A 21,177-nucleotide genomic window follows, 5' to 3' on the forward strand; every position below is an offset into this window, starting at 1 on the left:
TCTTTGAAAAGTAACACTAATAAACCATAGCATGTCAACATAACATATTTATGAACAATAACTATTTAAAAAAAACAGTTAAAAGAGTGACATCATTTTATATATCACTACCGATTTCATTAAAATGTTTGAACTATTGGGAAGCATCAAGTTTGTGCTGGCCAACACACTTTTTCTAAAATGTAACTCTTCTGTCAAAACTCACTGACGACAAATACTGTCAGCTGTTTGCCTTCAAATAGCAAACTCACTTTATTCACTTTTGAGAAAATTTTTTCCCAATAATCAAGTCTGAATAGGTAATTTGTCAGTGTTTTTCCTTTTTTCTCTTTTTCTCCTTCTCTCTCTCTCTCTCTCTCTCTCTCTCTCTCTGTCTGTAACCAAGTGTATCCCTAAGGCCCATGAGTCACGGTGTTTCGATGGCAGCCTTCTGGCCAAAGCCGGCCATCGGTGTGGCAGGCACCGAATTTGAAACGGCTGCAGGTCAGTGCTATTTTAAATATGCTGTTTAGTGAAAAGAAGTGGCCACTTCAACTTGCAACTCACTTGCATAAGTGCTTTCTTTTTCAAGACAACAATGATAATTTTGTAAATAGCAGAAGAGTTCTAGGTGTATTTCCCCTTTCATCACAAGACATGTTCTTAAGGGTTGAGAGTTAATAACATTACTAATTGCTACTACTTCATCAAGGATATACATAAGTGAAGCAGGCTGTTGGCAAATACAATGATTATTTGTATAGTTTGGTGCCACTCTGTGGATTTGTGCTAACGTGCCAGCAGTGGTGTTCATTATTGCTTTAGCACCATCAGTGCATATGTCAATACAGTGAAAAGGAAAACAACCTCTTTCTTACTTATTGTTAAAACAGTTTTGACTTCATGGAGCCCTGAAAGGTCATTGGGGTCTCCTGGGGTTCCTTAGACTACATATTGAGAACTATACAAAGCTATTGCCACACCCTCTCCCTGCTGTTCTCCCATCTGAGCTCCCTGTAACACCCTAAATCAGATGACGTTACCCTTCTGCACCAAACTGCCTGGACTTCTCATCGCATGCGGAGCAATGTGGGAGGCCCTGATCCTTCTCATCTCAACTCCTGCCACTTTCTCAACTGCCCATCTTCCTCAAATCCGATGCCGCCTCATGGTTCTGGAACACTTCGAGCAAGCTTCTCTCTATTCTTTCTGCACAGGGCATTTTTTCCCCCCTCACAGATTTTTCATGGCTCATTTTCTCTCTCCTTTCAGATTTCTGTCTAAATATCACCTCATGCAAAGTCCTCCCCTGACCACAAGCTACAGCTGCATCTCCATCATCCTGTAAACCCTTAGACCGCTGTCCTTCCCTTTTTGCCTCTTGTTTGTTTGTTGTCTGAGTCCCCACCCTGGAACCTCAGCTCCATGATTGGGAAGCCCACTCCCAAATCAACACGCTACTTTCCAGTGTAAGGCGTTATTAGGTGCAGGATTTGTATGAAAGGCAGGTGGGCAGTCTGCTAAGTCATTATGCAGACCACTCGAATGTCTAATGATCACGATTATGAGGATGGCCATAAAAACATGTAACGTTATGACCGTGGTTCTCAACCTTCTGGCCCTTTAAAACAGTTCCTCATGTTGTGACCCCCAACCATAAAATTATTTTTGTTGCTCCTTATAACTGTAATTTTGCTGCTGTTATGAATCGTAATGCAAATATCTGATATGCAGGATGGTCTTAGGCGACCCCTGTGAAAGGGTCATTGACCGCCAAAGGGGTCGAGACCCACAGGTTGAGAACCGCTGCTTTATGAAAATCCACATAAAATGGAATCAACTAATTTTTATACTTACTTAACTACAATGTCAATACACAAAAGCCAATTAACTTTTATACACTAGCGATGATCAATCTGAACATGAAATTAAAGCAATTCCATTTATAATAGCATCAAACATAATAAAATGCTTAGGAATAAATTTACTTTTAAAAATGAGACGTGTGTAATGAAAACTATAAAGCATAAGCAAGAGGAAGGACATTCCATATTCATAGTTAAGAATATTTAATATTGTTAAGACAGCTGTACTAATTCTCAAACTGATCTACAGGTTTAATCCAATTCCTCTCAAAACCTCATCTGGCTTTATTTTCAGAAATTGGCTACATGAGCCTAAAATTCATATAAAAATTTGAGGGATTCAGAAGAGCCAAAATAATCTTGAAAAAGAAGATCTATGTTTAAGAGAATAGTCCTTTCAACAAAGTATACCAGGACAGCTGTATATCCACATACAAAAGAATGAAATCAGATGCCTTCCTCACAACACACACAAAAAATAATACAAAATGGACTATAAGCTTACATTTATGAGCTAACACTATAAGGGTCTTAGAAGGAAAAATCAGGGTAGATCTTTACAACATTGGGTTGGACAAATTCTCCTGAGATTTGACACCACAAGCACAAGTGACTAAAGGAAAAATTGACAAATTGGACTTTATTAAATTAAATGTTTTGTGCTTCTCAGGATACCATCAAGAAAGTGAAAAAACAAGCCACAGATGGGGGAAATATTTGCAAATCATATATCTGATAAAGAACTTGTATCTATATATAAACAAGTATTACAATTCAATATAAGATAAATAACAAAATTAAAAGTTAACAAAGGATATAAAAACATTTCTCTAAGGGAAATAGGCAAATTTCCAGTGAACACATTGGCAAATAAAATGATTATTTGTATTAAAAGATGTTCAAAATCATTAGCCATCAATGATAAATAAATCAAAATCATAACGAGATGCTACCTCCAACGAACTAGAATGGCTACAATAAGATAATCTAACAAACTAGAGGCCCAGTGCATGAAATTTGTGCACTGGTAGGGTCCGCAGCTGGTCCTGCCCCCTGGTCAAACTCCCGGAAGAACTCCCGGTCCAGGGGACAATTTGCATACTACACTTTTATTATATAGGATGTCAGCAAGAATGTAGAGAACTGGAATCCTCACACATTGCTAATGTAAAGTGGTGCAGTTACTTTGAAAAACACTCTGACAATTCCTCAGACAGTTAAACATAGTTACCAGCAATTTCACTCCTAAAATGAAAACCCCCAAAATGAAAATAAATATCCATGCAAAACCTTATTAGTATTCACAGCAACATTGTTCATAATAACCAGAGTAGAAACAACCCAAATGTCCATCAACAAATTAATGGATAAATGAAATGTGGCACATCCATAAATGGAATATATTTGGCAATAAAAAGGAATGAAGTACCAACACATACTACAACACAGATGAACTTAAAAGTATTTGCTAAATTAAATAAGCCAGTCTGACCACATATTATATGATCCCATTTGTGTGAAATCTTCAGAATCTATATATATGAAAACCCAGTGACCGAATGGCGGAATGACCAGAAGGACCAGTTGACCAGTCACTATGATATGCACTGACCACCAGGGGGAAGATGCTCAACGCAGGAGCTGCCCCCTCGTGGTCAGTGCACTCCCACAGTGGGAGCACCACTCAGCTCATCCGGATGAGTGGCGCTCCCACAGCAGGCTGATCCCCACAGGCCACGCCTCCAGCAGTGCACAAATCCGTGCACTGGGCGTCTAATAGGTCTATAAAGACTACAGGTCTGTAGTCTTTATGGCATAGCAGTGGTTACCTATAGCAAGAGGTGTGAGCTTGGGAGAAATGGAAAGTGACAGCTAATGGGTCTGCAGTTAACGTAGTTTCTTTTGTGGTTGTTACAGATGCCCATATGGACTGACAATTCTGTATCTCAAATATCTGGTTGTCAAACCCTGAGTGTGTCCAATGTGTATTCTTACCAACCATGTTACTTTCCAAGATAACAAGGAGAGAAATTTTTCAAGGAGAGGAATCAAGGAAGCCCCTTGGTAAACTCCTGAGCTTCCTATCATATCCTCCCTGATTAACTTATGAAAAAATTGCATTGTGTTAAAGTTGTATTTTTCGATATCTACAAGGCTTTCTTGGCATAATTTTTAAAAGTATATTCTCTTAAAGTCCACCAACAGAAGGTAGTAGAGATGTAATAAATGGGTAGGAACATGAAGTCTTTTCTGACCTTTCTCTAAATACTATTTAACACTCAAATACCCTTTTATTGAAACATCAAAGTATTTAATTCACTATATTTTATTTTCACAATAAAGAAATTATTCAGCCAAAAGAGTATTGAATTGTATAGCAAATAATATTTTTTTTTTTTTTTTTTTTTTTTTAAATATATTTTATTGATTTTTTACAGAGAGGAAGGGAGAGAGATAGAGAGTGAGAAACATCGATGAGAGAGAAACATCGATCAGCTGCCTCCTGCACATCTCCCACTGGGGATGTGCCCGCAACCCAGGTACATGCCCTTGACCGGAATCGAACCTGGGACCCTTCAGTCCGCAGGCCGACGCTCTATCCACTGAGCCAAACCGGTTTTGGCATCAAATAATATTTTTTATTGTAGTAAAATATGCACAACATAAAGTTACCATTTTAACCATTTTTAAGTGTACAATTCCGTGGCATTATTGTACAACCATCGCAACAAATGACTTTTATATAAATAGTTTAATGGAAAATTCAAGCATATAATTAAATCTACAATGTACCCTCAATTATTAGACTAAAACCATAGTTCTAATACAGAACACTCTCACAAGACTTCAGATAAACTAGTTATCCTATTGATAAATTCATGTTTCATGGAACTGAATTTAAAATTTATTTACACTTGTCATTTTCTTTAACAACCCAAAGATTTTCATCCAGATTTCATATTGAAAATAACTTCATTGATGCATCATGAGATAAATTGCATATTAAGTATATTAAATGTCAGGCTTATTATTCTATTTTTATATGAAAATCATAAGGCATGGACAGATGTTTATAAGATAAGAGCAGCTGTGGCAGAGAATACATTTTTCATTAAGGAAAAATGAAAATTTTTTTAATTGGTAAGATTATTAATAATTCTTTGGAATTATTAGACAAAGTTGTTACAGGATATTTTAAACAAAAACATCTATAATCAATAACCCTTCCACTGTGTTTCTTATTGTATTACCAACTGCTACTGTTTTCTTCTCTTGACAAGACATGAGGCTTCTAGACTATGCTTACTTGACCGTATCAGACAGGTCAAAACATTAGCCACCCACTTGTCTAAGAGAAGTATCCAATTAAGCCAGAATTTCCTGTTTTTCCTCTCCTTTCCTGTGCTCCTTTCTTTACCTGTGGCCTTTTGGTCCTTAGGAACTTGCTATCAATCACTTTTTTCCTGTTCCTTTACCTTCAAATTTTATAGGTTCTTTCCACTCAGCATTTTCATACTTTGAAAAGAAAAAAAAAAAATTAAATAAAAATCCCTTATCGCCAAAACCGGTTTGGCTCAGTGGATAGAGCGTCAGCCTGTGGACTGAAGGGTCCCGGGTTCGATTCCGGTCAAGGGCATGTACCTGGGTTGCGGGCACATCCCCCGTGGGAGATGTGCAGGAGGCAGCTGGTCGATGTTTCTCTCCCATCGATGTTTCTAACTATCTATCTCTCTCCCTTCCTCTCTGTAAAAAATCAATAAAATATATTAAAAAAAAAAATCCCTTATCTTACCTGTCATATTCCCACCCAGATAGTGTTTAAGAGCTCCACTTCACTTCATAGCCAAATTCTTTTAAAGAGAACTTGGCATCCCATCTTTACTTTCTCACCACAGTTCACTCCTTGATCTACTGGCATGTTTCTCCTTCTGAAACTGCCCATGCTGTGATGACTCAGGTCAATGGATATGTGCTTGTTTCCTTCCCTGACTTCTCTCTGCCTCTGGTGGGCTGATGGATCCTTACTCTTGAAACTCTACTGCTTTGGCCCATGTAGCACTACTTTCAGTTCTCCAAGTTTCTCATTCCTCACACATTATTTTAAAATTCTTGATTTGTATGCACAATTGTATGACACTTCAAATTATTATAGAACGAGGTATAATAGAAATGACTAAATACCACTCTATGTAGAAGTACATTTATAGTATAGATATAATAAAGAAGTCCCTCTTTCCTCCAAGTGAACAGGAAATGAGTTTGCCTTTGCCTCGGCACATTAAAGAATGTAAAGTACTCAAGTCAGTAATCAGAAAGTCAGCGACAAGGAAGTTGAGAAAGAAATCATTCCTGGGGTAATCAGCAACACGTATTTTGCACAGCAAATGTTTTAGGGGGGGAAATATGTTTTTAAGGTTGACATTTAAAGTGAACCTTGAGGAAACAATCAGCCAAACTCAGAATTGTGGAAAATTCTACAGGACAAATGATCCAACTTCTTCAATAAATAAATGAATGGAAGGAGGGGAGGAAGGAAGGAAGAGAGAGAGGCGGGGGAGAGAGAGAAGAGAGAGAGAGAGAGAGATGCTACAGATTAAAGAGTTGTAAAACACATATAGACCAAATACAATATATGACCTTGTTACAATCCTGACTCCAATAAACTAACTATAAAAAGACATTTATGAGACAATTAGAAAAACTAAAATGTTATGAGGCATTAGATAACTTTAAGAAAATATTGTTAATTTGGGGTATATGATCATGAGATTGTAGTTATATTTTAAGGCCTTATACATTAGAGTTACATATTAATATATTTATAGATGAAATAATATAATATCAGCTATTTGCTTTAAGATATTCTAGATGTACACATTTAATTCATGAATACATAAGCTTATCAGTTTAAAAGCAAGTAAAAAAATAAAATAACACTTGAATCACGGTAAGTTTCTAGTAGGTTTTAAATGAATATAAATTATATTCTTATCTCAATCTAGGTTCTTTCAAAAGTAGCAGAGGGGGAAAGCATATTGGAAAGAAATTTATTTGAGAATGTTATCCCAGGGAACAGCCTTGGGAGTCAGAGAAAGTGAAACTGCAGAGAAGAGAAAAGAATAGAGAAATGCATATTGAGTTGGCTACCACTTTTGGATGTCAGGGAGCTCAGTCATGCATGGACATCTGAAAGCCTCATGAAATTCATGCCAGAATCATTATCAATCATCTTCCTTCTCCACTAGTCAAGGGCTAAGCCCCAGGGCATTAACACCTCTGAAATTCATGCTTGTTCCCCAAGCATGAATTCTGAGAGTCCTGGGATATCTAATGACTAAGCATAACAGAAGCCCTCCAGCAGGAAGTGAGAGGTACCCAGCCCTGGCCCCAGGCAAGATCTTGTCAGGTTGCACCTGGATGAATCTGACTAAAGTCCTCATGGGAACTAGTCTCCACAGCTAAGATCAGAAAAGGAGAATTAGAAGAAGCACAGGAGTTATTCTGATAAAGTACATTCTCTGTGCTGAACACTCATATTTCCCTTTTCCTTCCATGAAGTTCAGTCAGTTACAGAATCTCCTTCAATGTGATGGCCAGCTAGAATCTGGGTGAAGAGTGAATGTAAGGAAGTCAGTGAAACAGGTACAATGCCTAATGCTACACCTGGTTCCAAGGCCATAATAGGTATTATTTATCCTCTACGACCAATTTAGAATTCTCTTACACTGGGCCTGGACCTTTACTGGTTTATTTGTCTGCCTGCTGGAGTGACCCACACCTTCATCCCCAAGGTGTCTGTGTCCTTGATTTTCTTGTACTTGTCATTCTATGGTTGCTGCAATTTTCTATCCACAATTTTCACTGGTCATGGTAGTACCAAGAGACACCCAGTGAGCATACTCTAGGCACCCTATAGTCCCAGATATACATCTCCCTTCCTTCATTTTGTACCAGGCACTCTAGCTCCTTGGGGTAAAAATCAATAATAATTACTACTACCAGTACAAAAATGTTTTTCTTGCCTATTGTTAGATTTCAGGACTACCAGTGTTCAAACAACAATATACAGGTTATCACCAATAAGATATTTAGAATGTGACATTTAATGTGTAACAGAACAGTGATGAAGGTCAAAGACAGTCTAATTAGCATAACATGCAACTGCAGATGTCATGTTACACTTTTGTAAACTTGACCTCAAACCATCAATCACCTTCAAATGCAAAAAAGACAAAACCAAACAAAAGCAGGTGAACATGTCTCCAAAAAACAAGGCTATGCTAAATTAGATTTTGTTCCCATAATTTTTTAAAAAAACTAATTCCTATTATTTTTGTTCTTTCTATTTAAATAATTTATAGTTTTCCTCATTCAATAAGGATTTAAAGGATTAATAATTTTTAGCAAGCCTGGACAGAAGCCTAAGAAAGCTTATTTAACAAAAGAATGGAATCTTATCTACCTCACTTGTTATGTCTATTTTAGATGGATTTACTCAAAATGCCTCCACTTATTTTGTGCATCTACAGTGATAGACTCTTACATGAATTGGCTTTAGTTCCCTCAATAATCCTGCAAGGTGGGAAACTGTGGGGTTATAGGAAGTAATTTATCCAAAGTCCAACAGTGACTTGTCCAATCCAGACCTGTTGTGTTAAAATCATCATCTGGAGTAGCAAAAGAAATCATTATGTTGTAAATATTGTGGAAAATCTGTACAGATTTGGGTTTTTGAATTGTCATTTTGTGATTCCAAATTAAGAACAGAGGTATAATGAAGAACAGAGGGGTAATTTACCAACTGTTACTTTCAAACCACTGGTTTTAATATCATTGCATCATTGCCTATTGCATCATAGCCAAAAGCTAAGTTTACATATAGTTTTTGTGAGCTGTAAATCAAGGTGCCCCAGTTATAGCCAAAGAGTTGTCACTTGACTTCAGTTTGAACAGTCAAGTTTTCTCTCCTGAATTCTGACATGTGAGTGAAAGGACACAACCTGGGAAAACAGATGGAGTGTACTTATTCCCAGGGTAGCATTCTTACAACACAAACAAGCAGTTCAGGCAACTCTGCCTTTGAAATCTGTTATTTTTGTGGGCAGCTCTTTAGTCTTCCTATAGATTATGTAAGGATATCATGGTTTCCTTCCGATAAACTTTTTGTTTTCTTACATTAAGCAGAGTCAGCTCCTGCTGACTGCTAGAAAAGAACCTTAAATTATGCATAATTTAACTGAGAGTGATCTTTTCTTTCTGTAAATACCTATTGCATTGAGAGTCCACACCACACAATTCAGCATCAATGTCCTCTAATTCCACTAGGAACATTGCCTCCCTCATTTGAATGTAAACTACTCAGACACTCCTATTATTATTCTTTGGGGTTTCCTCATATGACCTAACATAGGCCTATGTACTACATTGATGGACGGACTTAAAAAACATACTAAGATGAATATTATGGTGAGGGGTGGGCTTCTGGGTAAATTAGAGATAAAATATAAAGATCAGGGAATCTGCCAAAGCAGAAGTCCAAAGTCTTCTCCTTGTATCGTGCTTTAACCCACTCATGACTATCGTAAAAACATAGTTCTCCACTGGGCAGCTATTCAGACAAACAATAAGTACATGAAAACAATCATACGGCTTGTGTTTATATAAACCTACTCTCTCCTACATGGGGAAAGGAGCTGGGGGTCATTGAATTCCCACAGGATAATGAATGAGTCATGCACATGTTATTTTCCCACAAATATGTAAAAATATTACTAGAGTGGTATTGTCTTATTTCATCAGCATTAATGATGATTGAAAATATGAGGGCAATTGGCAGGAAGAATATAAAACTCTCATTAGATACTATAAATGTATTACAATAGTCTCTCCCCTCCATTATTCTTGTTTTTGCTTTCCATGGTTTCAGTCATCCATAGTCAATCACAGTCTGAAAATATTAAATTGAAAATTCCATAAATAAATAATGCCTAAGTTTTAAATTCCGTGTCCCTCTGAGTGGCACGATGAAATCTCTCGATGTCCTTTTGGTATATGAGATGATGCACCAACTAACTGAGCCACCCGGCCACGGCTGTATTTTGAAGATTTTTTTTTAATTGTAGTAGAATGATTTATTTTCCTCAGCTTGTAGAGCATAAACATTTTATTTCACAGAAATCTCAATAGGAAAGAATGATTTTTTATACTGAATTATTGAAATGCTTATTCTACTGGCAAAGTCATTCTGAGATATGAATATAGAGCTTTGGTTTGTTCACAGGAATAGCTGTTCTTGCCTGAATATTGAGAAAACAAAAAGAAATCAAAGCCCTTTGGGGAAAATGTCTAGATTTTTAGAACATAGTATCTCTTCTAGTTGCATACTGTAATAGCTAAAGCAAAGTTTCCTCTTTGCTTTTATCCATGTACTAGTAAATGCATGTCTTTTAGCAATTACAAAAGGTGACTGCACCTCAGAATGGTCTCATTCACCTTGAGATGAATTAAACGTTCCTCACCATTCCTACCTACCAAGCTTTTCTTCACTCCTATAATTTTCTTTGAAACTTTTCTTAAAGATATGTTACTATGGTAAAGTATACAAGGATAACTAAATTAAACATGTCTTTGAAATTTGTGCATGAAGAACATTTTATGAAACTAGCAATTGCCCGTGAAGTCATTTGATTTTTGAAGGATATCATGAACTCTGCAAAACTACATAAAAATTATTTGAGAACTTAATTTAGGAAGTGTGTAAAGAAATACCAAAAAATAAAACAAGGATACAAGAAACAGGAACAGCTAAGCCTTATCCAGAAGAAGTTAAAATAAAATCTAGTGCAAAATCAAGAATATTGTAAATCCAAGATTATTCAAGAATTCCCCTTAGAGAAGGAACGTTAAATGACACAAAACTGCACTAACTTCTTTGTGCATCTAACCACATTAATTGATTCACAGAAAATATCATTTATATAGCAATATTGTATTTGATCTTTACTGGTTTTGCGACTGAATGTACAAATTATAAAAAACATAATTTAGTGACTGTCATAAAACTTAACTATCAATATCTACACTCATAAAAGAAAACATGCAAATTGACTGTACCTTTGCTATGCCTTAAGCCATGCCCACCAGCCAATCAGAGCAACTATATGCAAATTAACCCAACCAAGATGGCGGCCAGCAGCCACGGAGCTGGAGCGAGCAGGAGGCTTGGTTGCCCCAATGATGGAGGAAGCCAAGCTTCCCGCCTGCCGCAGCCAGCTCTGAGCTCCACTCAAAGCAACAAAGTTTCAATTATAGAAGGTAAATAAACCCCAGATACCTGCTTTCAGCTGGCTGTGACCACGGAGCTGGATCGAGCAGGAGGCTTCCCTCCCGCTCGCCCTGGTCATCTCTGAGCTCCTCTCAAGGCTACAAATTTTCAATTATAGAAGGTAAATAAATCCCAGAAAAAAGAAAAAAAAAAGAAAAAAGGGAGAGGCTGGGAGCTTCCATCGCTGGGGTGCTTGGCCGGCCTGAAAACGGCCCTCAGCCCCTCACCCAGACTGGCCAGGCACTCCAGTTGGGGACCCCCTGACCCTAAAGGGGGTGTGGCCAGCCTGAAAACAGCCATCAGCCCCTCACCCAGCTGGCCAAACCTCCATGGGATGAGGGTCCCCACGGGGGGGGGGGAGGGGGCTTGACCAGCCTACAAACAGCCATCAGCCCCTCACCCAGGCTGGCCAGGCACCCTAGTGGGGACCCCCACCCTGATCCGGGACACCCTCCAGGGCAAACTAGCCAGCCCCCACCCATGCACCAGGCCTCTATCCTATATAATAAAAGGGAAATATGCAAATTGACCTTAACAGCAGAACGACTGGGAATGACTGGTCACTATGACACACACTGACCACCAGGGGGCAGACACTCAATGCAGGAGCTGCCCCCTGGTGGTCAGTGCTCTCCCACAGGGGGAGCTCTGCTCAGCCACAAGCCAGGCTGATGGCTGCCAGCACAGCAGTGGTGGTGGGAGCCTCTCCTGCCTCCTCAGCAGCACTAAGGATGTCAGACTGCAGCTTAGGCCTGCTCCCTGCTGCCAAGTGGACATCCCTTGAGGGCTCCCGGGCTGCCAGAGGGATGTCTACTTGCCAGCTTAGGCCCAATCCCCCAGGGAGCGGGCCTAAGCCAGCAGGTGGTCATCCCCTGAGGGGTCCCAGACTGCGAGAGGGCACAGGCCAGGCTGAGGGCCCCCCCAAGTGCACAAATTTTTGTGCATCGGGCCTCTAGTAGATAATATTAAAAATATATCTAAACATGCAATTCTTTGTCCAAAAAATGAGCATGTTCAAAAATTAAAAGAAGAAAATTTGGATATACTCGATGGAGATTTTCACACATATTTGAGTGATGATTCCATTGATTCCCCAGATGATGCTGAAAAGGAAAATTTTCCCATCAAATTTCTTAATAGTTGTACTCCTTTGGGAATGCCGTGTCATATATTAAAATTGAAAGTGGGTGCAATAATCATGCTATTGAGAAATTTCAATAGTAAATGGGGTCTTTGTAATGGTACCAGATTTATTATCAAAAGATTACGACCTAACATTATAGAAGCTGAAGTATTAACAGGATCTGCAGAGGGAGAGGCTGTTCTGATTCCAAGAATTAATTTGTCCCCATCTGACACTGGCCTCCCATTTAAATTGATGATAGTTTCTGTGATGCCAGAATTTGTGATGACTATTCATAAATCACAAGGACAAACTCTAGACAAAGTAGGCATATTCCTACCTGAACCCATTTTTGCACATGGTCAGTTATATGTTGCTTTCTCTTGAGTTTGAAGAGCATGTGATGTTACAGTTAAAGTTCTAAGTACTTCATCACAAGGGAAATTAGTCAAGCACTCTGAAAGTGTTTTCACTCTTAATGTGGTGTACAGGGAGATATTAGAATAAGTTTAATCACTTTATCAGTCATTGTTTTCATCACTGTTGTTTTTATATCATGTTTTTGTTGTTTTCATATCTTGTTTTTGTTGTTTTCATATCATGTTTTTGTCGTTTTTATATCATGCCTCTGTTGTTGTTATATCCTTTTGTTACTGTTTATTTATTAATAAATTTATATATTATTTTCATATACATTTTACTAATTTCCTTTCATCTGTCACACTTCTATTATAGAGAAAGGGCAAATAGCAATATTAAAATATCTTTGCTAACTAATTCCCTTTTTTAAAAAAATATATTTTATTGATTTTTTACAGAGAGGAAGGGAGAGGGATAGAGAGTTAGAAACATCAATGAGAGAGAAACATCGAACAGCTGCCTCCTGCACACTCCCCACTGGGGATGTGTCCCCAACCAAGGTACATGCCCTTGACTAGAATTGAACCTGGGACCCTTGAGTCCGCATGCCGATGCTCTATCCACTGAGCCAAACCAGTTAGGGCAATTAATTCCCTTTTAATGTGCACAAATTTCGTACACCGGGCTACTAGTAATAACATAATAACACAACTATAAAAACTAGAAGGTAGACGAGGAAGAGAAATTGGTAGGTAAGGTAGGTACACTAAACATCTCATGTTTCTGAGTTCTCAATCAACAGATGCTGTCTAATGTGGTTGGTAAACCTAAACATGGCAACCAGGGGCAGGTTGACCCTGAAATAATAAAGTTTAACTTTTTGGAGTCTTCACTTGTAAGGGGCTCCTCAAAGGCACTGTGAAGAGCCTTAGCAATTTTATATTTGTAATTTTGCATCCTTTTTCTTAAAGTTTTTCCCCAAAAATGTATAAATTTTAGGCCTCACATAACCTGGATCCATTCCTGCTGCCAGGGCGTTGGGAGAGACCTATGTACCAACTTTGATGGTAACCAGCAAAATAACTAAAAGAAGAAATGCTGGACACTCTCATTAACACTCTGCTTCCTGGTAGAACTGGGAGGGTTGGGCGAGAAAGGAAGAGGGACTTTTGTCTTTTCATTTCATAGTCACTGGTTCCATTTTATGTATTAACCTATAGAAGTATTTTTAAAAACCAGCAACAATTAATTTATAATTTATTAGTCAGTATGTGTACTAAAGCTGTATATTGAAGGCAAAGAGCTAGGACTACAACATATATATGTATATTTTATACGTTTTTTTCCAGATTGGCAACGATCTTTATTTTCTCCTCACACACATATTTATTCTGGATTGGGTGCTACCTTTCAACTTAATAGAAATGTCACATATGAAAGCAGTAGTGGGTAAGATAAAAGGAAATAGAAACATCTGGTATTACATTCCTGTCCTTAGCAAGAAAGACTGCAGAAAGCATCAGTGATGGTCTTTTCCTATCATATGCATAGTGTTATTCACAGAACTCTTAAAAATATAGGAATATTTTCTTCTTATAAAGAGTTTTCTCATGAATGAAATCTTATTCTTTCCCAAACAACTTTAAAATAAATTCATGATTTTTATCATAGCATCTCAGTAGCATCATAACAACACGATTTTACTCTTGTAAATAGCTAGTAAAATTGTTTCAGGCAGATCTATTTAGAGCTTGCAATAGAGTAAGGAAAAATTGGTTTATGGAGACATTTCAAAGTCTCATGTATTACCTTGCTAAAATGAAGTGTGGCTTTTTAAGGCTAACTACACCGTTCTTTACCTGCCCTGACGGAGTGCAGCTGCCAGCAGACACTGACTCCATGGTAACAGTTATTTATTCTCAGTAACAGGCTAGACAACTAGTGGCAAAGGAAATGTTTAAACATGTTCAAACTAGGAAACATGATAGGGTCATTCAACTACCTAAACGAGGAAGGACAGCCTTAGCAAGTGAAGGGGAAGGATGGAGGAAGGCTGTACATTTCCTCCAGCCTTCAGTTGAGAGCAGATTGGCTGGGGATCCCAGCCGGCACCTGGGGAAGCAAGCCTGCTTTCCTTTTGCTTACCTCTTGGACAGCCTTGCAAAGAAAGGCAGAGGCACTAATTTAATTTAAAAAATGTAAATACCTGTTTTTAAAATTATTTTTTGGAGTTAGGGATGATTAATCCTCGTGTATGTGTGTGTGTGTGTGTGTGTGTGTGTGTGTTTTAAATAATTTACTTGCAAGTTTTTCTAAGAAAGCCTACATGTACATTTGTAATACCAAATGGACTCTGTAAATTATTGTGAAAAGTTAAACCATTTTAATTTTTAAAAATATTTTTAAATGGAAGCATTACATTGTTAAACATTACACAGTGAATGATAAATTAAAAAGAACTTCTTGGTAAAATGAAGGTGGGAGACTAAAACATCGCCAAGGTCCATTAAATTTTATATTTCTCTGAATAACAAGAAAAGACTATCTGTAGGAATTCAGGCAAAATACAGCACTGAATTTTTTTTTTTCAGCACTGAATTTTTTAAAGTTCCAAGCTACTCTTGAAAAATGCTTACCTATAATGGCATGGTAGGTTACAGCTGGCATAAGAGGTCATTGGAGAAAACAATGGTTTGTTTGCAAGAATGAGCAAAAAATATATGCCTCAGGGAAGTAATGGAACAAGAGAAAATGTAAGAATAAACAGGCAAAAATACCTATGGGTGCAAAGTTCATTAGAGGAATTACTTTAAAAGCAGACATGAAAAAGCCCCAGAGACATTGATGATAACAGAATTAATAGTGAAAAAATGAATTATTTAGAACTAGATAAAAATGAATAATTATAATTACTATACAATAACAAAGTGCTAGCAAGAGCAGAATGCCATGCAAGGATAGTAAAGACTACATAAATAGACATCAGATTCTAGAATTCAAAAGATCAAGGGAAGGGAGAAAAACATCAAGAAGGATCAGCAAACAATTCATTAAAAAGTTATCAGTGGAAGCACACTCATTCTACACGACTCTATGGATCTTATCACTGATATTTCTTCAAAATCATCTTATTTCCTCTCACCTTCCCTGAGCCACTCCATGTGTTCTGGTCACGTGATCTTTTTACTTATTTGAACATGACAAACTCTGCCCAGCTTCAGGTCCTCTGGTGATGCTGTTTCCTCTGCTAAGAACTGTCTTCCTTCTACTCTGCTGGACTAACTCTTCTTCATCTTTTACTCTTAGCCTAAAATATTATGTTGGCCCTTTATAATTCCTATTTTAAAAAGTCCTAAGCAACCCAAAGCTGGCCCATGCCTACTGGCTACCATTATTTTATACCTCAGCTATCTTTATCTTTGTTTTCTATAGAAACATATCAAAACTTTGCAATTTTATTTTTAAGACTAGAAATTAATTTCACAACGAGAAATTAAGCTCAATGAGGGAAGGGACTGTGTCTATCCTTTTCACTGCTGGGAGCCCAAGTATGGTACTAGGCACAAAATAAAGAATGGTTAAATCAATGAGTTCATTTATAAGTGAGTTAATAAACAAAACATGTAAATAGTATGCTATAAAATATAACGTATGAGGTAAACGATCATCTGTTCGAAGGTTGTCTTTTGCAAACATAGTATGTTTTCCCAAACTTCTTGTGAAATTCTGACTTAGTTCAGACCATAAGCCCCCAGTGTAGCTGCCAGTGGTCATGGAGAACAATAATCTGAACTTTTTGGTTACTGTAGGTAGAGGCCCCCGACAAATCTGAGCCAGGTAGAGGACTGTTCAAACATCAGAGCGGGAGTCACATACTAAGCAGCCTAAAGTCTCCTAAGAAATGTTCCTAATAGCCAAGGGTCCTCACACTGGGATTAATTGCGTAAAAGGGCTGGAAAAGAGCTTTACTTAAGAAAAACAAGTGAGTTCATTGAATAGCTATTACCAAGATCCTGTTGAGAACCTATTGAAAATGTGTTTTGTGCCAAGCTCACTGCCAAGTCCATAGAAGACAAAGAAGAATAAGAAGAAATTTCTGCTCTCCTGAAACTCAAAGTCTTAAAAAAAAAAAAAAAATCCAAACAAACAAAAAAAACCCACACATGTATACATATACAGTTTTTTGCAATTTTGAGGATTATATTCTTAAAAAATCTGTGACAGGATAATATGTAAGCTAAAAATGTAAGAATTTGAGAGACAATTGGAATGTGAGACAAAGTTCAGAATGAATACAGAAAGGTCTTATTAAATGTGACATCTTTATACTCTTAAGAACAGACTTTCAGTGCAAAAGATGTCATCCAATGATTCCTTTTGATATTAAAATTTGAAATTCAATCTATTACGATTCTTCTTTAAAGTTTTAAGTTGAACATACAAACTTATTCTACCTTAAAGTCTAGCAAATTTTAGTGGTTTCTGAATAATGTTTGATAAGGCCCATTTAATATTTTAAATGATAATTATTCATATTGAATATTCAATTTCCTTCTTATGTCATTTGATTCTATGACTTAAACAAAATCTCTTCAGGTATAAAATTTGTTTTTTATAAACATATTAAATTAAACTTCAAAATACTTTGATTCTTAAGTTCTTTTAAATGTTTCAATATAAACATTTAATAAGGGCTTACTTTTAAAATCAGAAGTCTGTATTAATCACTAAGTTAATTTTAAATTAGAATTAATGCTTTATATATGTTCCTATAAAAGGCCATTTTTTTTCATTACAAGGATATTCCAAATATGTTCAAATTTCATAACACTGAAATGTTAGTTTAGTGATTCTGATTTTCTTTAACATTTCTGTACTTAAACCTAAATCTTCTAATAGTTGAGAGATTGTTACTTGATAAGAAAATAATTACTATGTCATCCCAATCAAATTTCAGCATAACTTCATTATTGGTTGGTTTCACAACCAGAGCTTTGGGGTCTGATGTTGACTGCATTCTTAGCAACTGATAGGACAGATTTAGCATTACCGTCACGCACCACTTACTGGACTGTAATACATTCGGAGAAATGCATCCTTAGGCAATTTTGTCATTGTGAGAACTTCATAGAGGACTTACACAAACCTAGGTGGTCTAGCCTACTACACTCCTGGGCTTTATGGTCTAGACTATCGCTCCTAGGCTACAAGTATGTACAGCATGTTACTGTACAAACAAGAGATTAAATCAAGCGCAAGAGAAAATGATGCAATTAAGAGAACCACCATTTAAATGTAAATATGAGATGTATGAGGCTGCTATGGGCATAACATGGGCATACTGTTTTTCAGCAAACTCTTTTTATCTAAATGTAGAAAGAGTGCTCTCTAAAATAATGATAAAGTGGGAAGAAATCAACCAAAGAACTTGTATGCATATATGCATAACCCCTGGACAAAGACAGCAAGGGGGTGGAGGCCTAGGTGGGGGGTGGGAGAGGGCGATAAGGAGTCAATGGGAGAAAAAAGGGAACATATGTAATACTTTAACAGTAAAGATTAAAATAAGTAAAATAAATAAAATAATGATAAAAAATATAGTACAGTAAATATACAAATCAGTAATATTGTTGTTTATTATCTCTATCAAGTATTATGTACTGCACATAATTGGATATGCTGTACTTTAAGTAGGTTTGTTTACATCAGCATTCCCACAAACACTCACAAAACGAGTTGCCCTAGGGTGTTGCAATGGTTGCAGTGTCACGAGGTGACAGGAACTTTTCAGCTCCATTATAATCTTATTGGACCACCATCCTATATGCAGTTTGCCATTGACCCAATAGTCTTGATGCAGTGAATGACTGATGACTTGTACCCCTATAGCAATGCAATTTACAGCTTATGTAAATCACATCATTGGGGTCAACTTACAGATCTCTGAATCTTCTGCTTACTCATAGAAATCTTATGTCCTGGTTGCTTATATCACATGATTAGGTTTCATAGTTTGTGAGCATTTAAGACATATACATTATTTTCTGGCTACCTCTGATCTGGAAGGAATCCTGCTTATAAAGTATATATGTCCCATTTCTTAGGACACTCAACTCTTATGAAGATAATAATAATAAACTATTCAATTTTTAATTTTTAATGGCTTTGTGTAACTATTCGGGTACAACTTCTGAATCAGTCAGGATCTGAGTTAAACTGCTTGTGGAAAAAAAAATCCAAAGATCTTTTTTCAAAAGTCAATGTTTTAAATTTTCTCATATATAAAGAATATATTTTTTCATGTGGAAAACAAATGTTCCAGTATCATTTATTGAAAACACTATCCTTTCTCTACTCAGTTGCCACAGATAGAAATAGATCTATATGTGGATCTATTTCTGAACTCTATGCTATTACAATGTTTTATTGTCTGTCTCTATACCATTGTCATACTCTCTTGAGTACCATAGGTTTATAATAAGACTTGAAATCAAGTAGTCTTTGATATTAACTGGCCAAATAAAGCATGTTTATTAGTCTTAAAATATTCTTTTTTCATTTTCAAAGTTGTTTCAGATATTCCACCTCCTTTGCATTTCCATATAAACTTAAAAATCAGTTTGCCGTGCTCGCTTCGGCAGCACATATACTAAAATTGGAACAATACAGAGAAGATTAGCATGGCCCCTGCGCAAGGATGACACACAAATTCGTGAAGCGTTCCATATTTTTTTAAAAAGAAAAAAAAAAAGAGAAAAGAAAAAAAAATCAGTTTGCCAGTATCTTTACAAAAAGCATATTAAATGTTTGAATTGTATTGTTGTATTTAATCTATGGATCAACTTGGGAAGAATTAACATCTTAATGATACTGAATCTTCAAAGCCATGCAAGTAGTATATACTCCATTTGTTTATCTTTAATTTTCCTGAGCAATTACAGTGTGTGTTTTTTAATATCTTTTGTAAGATTCATCCTGAATTATTTAAAGTTTTTATGCAACTGGTAATTGTAATTATTTGGTGATTGTTCATAGTATATAAAAATATAGAAGCATGGAAAAGACTGATGAATCTCAGAGGGAAGGCAGGAGTGGGTGGAGTAGGTGGGTCGAGATTAACCTGGGAATTTATATGTATATTAGAGGCCCAATGCACGGATTTGTGCACAAGTGGGGTCCCTTGGCCTGGCCTGTGGGGATCAGGCTGAAAATGGCTTTCTGACATCCCCTGAGGGGTCCCAGATGGGGAGAGGGCGCAGGCCAGGCTGAGGGACCCCACTGGTGCACGATCAGGGGGCTGGGGAGGGACCAAGGGAGGGCTTCAGGGCATGTCTGGTCCGTCTCGCCCAGTCCCCATTATCTGGACCCCAACAGCAAGCTAACCTACTGGTCAGAACGTGTGCCCCCTGGTGATCAGTGCACATCATAGCGACGGGTCGAACAGTTGAATGGTCAGACACTTAGCATATTAGGCTTTTATTATATAGGATATGCATAGCCCAGGGACAGAGACAATAGTGTGGTGAAGGCTTGGGGAGGGGGTGGGAGGGAAGTAGAGGGGGTCAATAGATGGAAATAAAGGGGACATCTCTAATACTTTCAACAATAAAGATAAAGTTAAAAATATATATATACATAATTGATTTTTGTTAATGATAATATATATTATAACCTTACTAAACTCATTAATTAGTTCTAGTAACTCTTTTGTAGAGTACATTAGATATTTTTTGGAGACTAACGTCATCTGTGAAGAAAGACAGTTTCCAATCTGGATAAATTTTGTTTTATTATTATTTTATTTCTTACTGTGCTCATGAAGACACATTTTGTAAAAATCACAGGAAGGAAGTAGTGAACACTCCTACCTTCACCATGAAGATTCTATGTCCCCCACTTACTGACTGTTATCATGAAAATCCGATATGAAAGCACGTTCAACATCACTCAAGTGTCATTTACTGTATTTGAAATATATAAAAGTATTCCATGATATACATTCTAAAACTTATGATAGAGAATCTGGAAGGAAATTACAATTGTGTTCTTTTGGAAACAGTGGGGTTGGCCACTCTTGCTGAAATATTTTTTTGCATTAAGTTAGTTTAAATGATCTTATTTTTCATTGCAAGTACTACTGGCTGTTTGTTAATGGCATTAACTTACATGGACAATGAGTTACACAATTGGTATTATCAAATTAAAAGATTTGGTTCTTCTGAGTCAAAAGGATAGTATATGGAGACACACATTTATTAATTTTTCTAAATAACTTCATTAGCCAACTATAAAATATAAGCAAATTGTTTCAACTGGGTATTTTGCTTGGTTTTAACATGATATATTCACTCAATTTTAAAAAGCAGAGTCATAATATTACCGTGCTTACAACTTCAGACAGAGTCACATAATTGAGTTTACAATTTGGATCCAAAAAGCAAAATAAAACCTACTGGATTGTTGTTAATCCTCACTCGAGGATATTTTTCCATTGATTTTTAGAGAAAGTGGAAGGGTGGGTGGGG

At 36.9% G+C, this 21,177-nt stretch overlaps 1 non-coding gene and 1 pseudogene across 1 annotated transcript; one reads left to right on the forward strand and one right to left on the reverse strand.

The window, feature by feature from the left end:
- Positions 1-368: 368 nt before the first annotated feature.
- LOC139007865 (small nucleolar RNA SNORA5) lies at positions 369-482 on the reverse strand (annotated as a pseudogene).
- Positions 483-19,277: 18,795 nt separating this feature from the next.
- LOC139007723 (U6 spliceosomal RNA) lies at positions 19,278-19,384 on the forward strand. The gene has a single exon (XR_011470889.1). It is a non-coding gene; the product is annotated as a U6 spliceosomal RNA (small nuclear RNA).
- Positions 19,385-21,177: the final 1,793 nt, after the last annotated feature.

The sequence above is a fragment of the Myotis yumanensis genome, unplaced genomic scaffold (genome assembly GCF_028538775.1).
Source record: "Myotis yumanensis isolate MYYU_CA2020_CCGP unplaced genomic scaffold, mMyoYum1.0.hap1 SCAF_3, whole genome shotgun sequence".
NCBI classification, from domain to species: domain Eukaryota; kingdom Metazoa; phylum Chordata; class Mammalia; order Chiroptera; family Vespertilionidae; genus Myotis; species Myotis yumanensis.